Source organism: Sorex araneus, chromosome X (genome assembly GCF_027595985.1).
Source record: "Sorex araneus isolate mSorAra2 chromosome X, mSorAra2.pri, whole genome shotgun sequence".
Classification (NCBI taxonomy): Eukaryota; Metazoa; Chordata; class Mammalia; order Eulipotyphla; family Soricidae; genus Sorex; species Sorex araneus.
This window is the reverse complement of record NC_073313.1, coordinates 104,391,558-104,397,708: the sequence shown is the minus strand read 5'-3', so window position 1 is coordinate 104,397,708 and position 6,151 is coordinate 104,391,558.

Genomic DNA, 6,151 nt, shown 5'->3' with positions numbered 1-6,151 from the left:
TCTTTTGTTGTTTATTTTTGAGACACAGCCAGCAGTGTTCAGGGCTGTCTCCCGGATTTATACTCAGGGATCACATTTGACAGACTCGAGAGACCTTATGGGATGTTGGGGATTGAACCTGGGTGAGCGGTGTGCAAACCCTATTGTAGTATTGCTCGGGCCCCTTCTCTCCCCTTTTACTTTTACTTCCAAAAGATCTTTCTTCCCTCTTTTTATTATCATGTCATATATCATACACATCAAGACACAGTTTGCCAGAGCTCACACACTTTCTTAAGGCTCCAGCAATCACCAATGGCAGTGATTCCAATATAGGAGTGATGTAGGGGATTGAACTTTTGTCCTTATGCCTGAAATTCAGGAAATCTACCACTCAACTATCTTTGGTCATCTTTTAAACTGAAATAACTGAGGACCAGAGAGAAGGAGCTACTTGCCTCACAAGCAGCTGACCCTGGTTTGGTCCCTGGTAATGCATATGATCCCCCTGCCCAGGGCTGCCTGCAGTGATCTTTGTCCACTGAGCGGGAATAAGCCCTGAGCACTGTTGCATGTGGTCCCCAAACCAAATGAAACAATAAAAATCCGAATGAGAAGTGGGTGTATGTGAGCATATCTGCTCAATGGGCAGATGTTGCTTAAGAACGACAGACAGGAGCTGGTTATGTGTCTTTTGTGGGGGACACATGGGTGAGGTGAGGATAGAGAAAAGTTCGAATCCCAGGCTGCAGAAGGTCTCTGAGGCATTGTTTACCAGCGACCTGTCCTAATTCTCTCTAAATGCTATGCTCAGTTTCTGAAAATGAAAGAAGCCTTTGTTTTCAGACAGGCAGGTAAGCATTTGACTGCCAGGGCCTCCCCATGTTGGCGCGGGAGGCCCACTCTTCTTGATAGAACCCCAAAAGGGTGTGGCACTGCTGGGGCAGTCTTACATGTTCCCCTTCCTCCCTGTCGTATTTGCAGTCTCTTTTTCGCTCTCGGAGGCCAGACTTGGCTAAGGATTGATGGTGAGGTAGGCTGACTGCCTCTTTAGCTGCAGCGCTTGCACACAGAGTTTAAATGGATTGTTTGCTCCACTCTGCTTCATCAGTTAGCACTCCTCCAGATGCTTTCTGACTTCAGAAATTTATTTAAATTTCTTATCCACGGAGGGTTCCCCTCCTGTTCGCTTTATTGTGGTGGGTTTATGCATTTTAAAATTTCTGTACTATAATTTTAATGAGGTCTCTGGAGAGAGATGGCTTAAATGTTTGTGCTCAGTCTACCATCTTGAATGGAAAAAAATGAACAACAGAGTGAATAGTGGTGCCTTTTACAAAGGGATTTTGGGTAATTAAATGATTTATGTATGTAAATTGCTTAGCACACAGTGCCTGGACCGTATGTGATTACTTATAAGTGTCAATAAGTAAATATTTGGCTGTCATGTCCTTTCATTAATAACCATATTATTATTATCATCATCATTATCATTATCATTATTATTATTGCATTGACAAGCAATCAAGGAGTAGAGTTGTGGACAAGGAATCTATTTCTGATGGTATTGATGAGCACCCTAGTCAGATGACTCCTTCTGACCCCAACAATCAGGCCTGGTCCAAGTGTGAGTTTCAGTGCCTTTGGTTCAAACATGATGCCTTGGGAAATAGCTTTCAGTTCAGGACAAAGCAATGGGGCTAGAGGGAGTGGATGGAGGAAAGAGCTGCCTGCCCCAGCACAAGCTCTGAAACGGAAGCAATAAAGCAGAACCAGAAGCCAGAAGCGACAACATCTCAATTTTCCCTTGCAGCAAATGGGAGCCAGCTGTGCTGATGGATGAAGAGTGGGTCTCAGCAGCAGCAACAGCAGCAGGGCTACGGAATCCACGTTTAGGTGCTTTGCTGCTCAAAAGCCAATTTCTGGAGAGCCAAGGGTTGGTGTGGGGGAAAAAAAAAGAACAAACAGGTCTATTGACTTGTTGCAATAAGGAAAGAGTGAACTTAATTCCCCCTCTGCCGAACCATCTTACACCCACATTAAGAATGATTGGAAAAGCAGGTTAGAAGGAAATGGATAGTGAATCTGGGGGAGAAATGGCTCCAATCGTGACAAAGTCTGGCTGGCATTAGTGGCGACAAATTCCTGGGGACGGTAGTGTGGTCCTTGTAAAACTTTCAGATAACATTGTTAAATAGTATCCACCACTGGGAGGGCCTGATGGTTGCTTCCCTCCATCTGTAAGTGGACCTGGTTTCACATTCAACACACAATTTGTGACACCGTCTCTTCAGATTTTGAGACAGGGCGAAGGAGGAGTGAAAGATGATAAGAAGTACATAGGTGAAGGGCAAGGTGGAGTCTCAAATGTTTGTTTAATAAGCAGCAGCGGCAAGCTCAAATAAAGACCAGAACCACAGCAAAGAAGCTGGCAATAAAGGGCTTAGCTTTGCCGTTGACCCAAGGAAGTCAGCGGGGACAGAAGCTGGAACCAGGAGGCAAATGAATTGAAATGGATTTGCTTTTCTCTCGGAAGGATTGGAAATCTTCCCACTAGTGATTCATCCCTTTCCCTGTTCATCAGATTCCCTAATTTCCTCTTGACTGATTGCACACTCTGTACCCTCTAACACCTGACAGCCCATATGACAGACCACTGTAGACCTCAATACTCAGTTCTCCCTCCAAAAAAGCCAGCTCGCTGAGATGGGACTGCTGGCATATGGAGGTGGAAGATCGCATGGGTTTTCTAATGCCTTCATTTTCCCTTTGTTTTGGGGCCACACTGGGCAATGCTCAGGAGTTACTCCTGGATCTGTGCTTAGAGATCACTCCTGGCCATGCTTGGGGGACCATATGGATGGTTCAACCTTGGTGGGGGTGCAAGGCAAATACTTTATTCTCTGTAACATCTCTCCAGATTTCTGGCCCCTATATATATTTATTTTTGCTTCTGTGCCACACCCTGTGGTATTCAGGGCTTACTCCTGGCTCTGCACTCAGGAATTGCTACTGCAGGCTCAGTGAATCATATGGGGTGCTAAAGATTGAAACTGGGTCAGCCACATGCAAGGCAAGCACCTTACCCACTATACTATCTCTCTGACCCTCACAGTGCTTTTATATATTAGTCTTTACACGGGCATAGTGACTAGTAAGCTTGAAAATAACATTTCTTCTAATTATAAAACCTTTCTATAATTACAGAAAATGGAAATATCAAGAAATTAAAACCCCCTTTAATCCCACCAAGAGATGAACACTTTTACTGATTTGGGTGTATTTATTTTTTTTAAATGTAGGCAATGTGATGTACTATAGTACTAATAGTAATGTATCAGAAATCCAATGTTACTATACTACTCTTACCAACAGAATATCAGCTCTCACATATAAAACAGAGCATTCTTTATTTTCCTTCTCTTTCTGAATCACTTCACTCAGCATGATATCCTCCAGTTCTATAGCAGCGAATAGCAGGATTTCATCTTTTCTTATAGCTGAATAGTATTCCATTGTGTATATAAACTACAATTTCTTTATCCACTCATCTGTTGCTGGGCACTTGGGTTGTTTCCAGATCTTGACTATTGTGAATACCACTGCAATGCACACGGGAGTGAAAATATTCAAAAATACAAAGATTTCTCAAATAATTAAGAATTGAGATTCCATTTGACTGATTCCATTTCTTGGCATCTGCCTCAAGGGCCCCAAAGAATTAATTTGAGAAATGTTTATACTCCTATGTTCATGGCTGTTCACAATTGCCAAGTTGTGATTTTGGATGTTGGTGCATTTGATCCCAGTATCTCATCTTTCACAAGGGCAAACACTTTCTTTTTGGCTCACTGCTGTGTTTCCAGAATCAGTCACTGTTTGCACAGCACATACTAGGTTCTCAATAAATATTTGTTGAATGAATAAATACATATGCTTATTTTAATTAATGATATTTGTGTATAATTTTATCTTTTTTGTTTATGTTTTGGGTTGTATACCTGGAGTTGCTCAGGGCTTACTCCTGACTCTGCTCAGGGATCATTCCTGGTGATGCTCAGGGGACCATATGTGGTGCTAGAGATTGAAATTGGCTTGGTCTCTGGCAATGCTAGTGCCTTTACTTGCTGTCCTATCTCTAAGGTTCCATATGCTCTTTTCCTTCTTCCTTTTCTTCCCTTTTATTTTCGGGGCGATCTTGTGCCACACGCAGCAGCGCTCTGGGATCAAACCTGGATCTCCTGCATGTGAAGCGTGTGCTCCAGTCTTTTGAGCCATATTCCCAACCCTCTCCCTTCCCTTTATTACTGCTGTGGTTGGGATGACACACATGTTTCCTGGTGCTTAGGAGGTAGCACATTTAGTTGCTTTAATCAGCAAGGGTCACACAACTGACTACAGTGTGTCAGAGATCACATACTTGTGGCACTGGTGATACGAAATGTCAGTACCTCTAGATTTGCGCTCTGCCTGTGGAATTGGGTTCTGGATCCAACTCCCAGCTTCATAAGAGCAAGCCTCCAGTATTGAACTATAACTGGACCCCTATATATCCTATTTTCTTTACCTAATTATAACCTGAGTTTACTTCTAATGCCATGAAGTAGTCTTTCAATTGCCTTACAACAAAATTTTTGTGCCCAAACATGTCTAGTTTCTAGACAAATTCTTGGCAGTGGAGTTTCTGGGTGAAATGATCAGCACATTTGAAAAGCTATATTTTTTTGTTTTGTTAATTGTGGGCCATACCAGGTGGTATTCATGGCTATTCATAGAACAGTGCTAAAGGTCACTCCCAGTTGTGCTGGGAGTGGGCTGGTGGTGAACACTGGTGATTAGATCAGGACTCCTACCTACAAAACATGTACAGTCGTCCTTTGAACTCTCTCCCTGGCCCTGAAAAGCTTATAGTACTGATACCAGTTTATCCCCTATGAAAGTTGTACCAATTTATTTATCTATCAGGAGCCTGTGCTTTTTAATGCACATATGTTTTTTATTTTGACTTTGTCACATCTATCTATAATTTTCCTTCGTGACTTCTTTCATTGCATTTATGCTTAGAAAGTCCTCAGGGAAGATCTTATAAAACGATTTGTATGCAATTCCTGCTTTTGCAATGCAATGTATTCATGGCAGCTTTATCATAAGACAGTCTACATACTGGGAGTGGACCAAGCTCATGCATACACATGGCTGTATTCATCTATTCCCTCTTGATTGGTTTCATCAGCACAAACTAATGAATCTGTAGATATAGGCATCAAGGGGTGAAGTATAGGTGTTCAGATACCAGTGTTTCTGGGCAAGCAGTGAAGAACAGCACTTTACCCTAATGGCTATGGTGTCTTTCTTGGATGTTAGAGAGTATTCGAGAAAACTGTTCAGAAAAACTCCTTTCCAAAGCTAGAAGCATCCTACAGTGCAGGGCCTATGTGATCACAAGGTAGAAGGGAGGATTAAGGAAAGCCTCTAATTATTTCTAGAGGAAGTAGTGCTGAGTACATAGTAGATGTTTATAAACATTTGTAGAATGGGTAAATGAATAATCCAATAGCTGGAGTGTTAGCTTATGCACCTAGAGAATTTCTTTACACTATAGTATTTTCTAAGATTTGGCTTCTTTCCTTAAGATCCAAACGTTCGTCACCTCTTTTGCGTTCTCCCAGGGGACCTTTCTCAAGGTCCTGAAAACAGGATATTTTATTTGTAACATTCACTGGGTATGATTTGGTGCATGGACTGTGTGTACCTAGAAATTTGGGGCAACCCCTTTAATCTAACATGAAGTGCGATTGAATATTGGACAAGTTATTTATCATTTCTACCCCTCAGTTTCTCTATCTGTAAAATGGGCATAAAAATAGTATCTACCACTTCCCTCTTTTGTAATGAGACTAAGAATTAAATGAGACAGAGCAGATAAAGGATTTAGCAAGTGCCTGCACATAGTAAATGTCAGGAAGGTGGTATTGGTTTAGTTTCTTGTGGCTGTTCAGCTTAGCCAGTGAGTTAAGCTGCCATAACAAAACACCACAAACCAAGCAGCTTCTTGTGGCTGCAGGTATTCTGTGGCTTGTGGCTGCATAGTTCAAATCTCTGCCTCTATGGACATATAGCCTCCTTTTCTGTCTGTGTTGGTCTCTGTTTCCCTCTATCTAATGATATACTG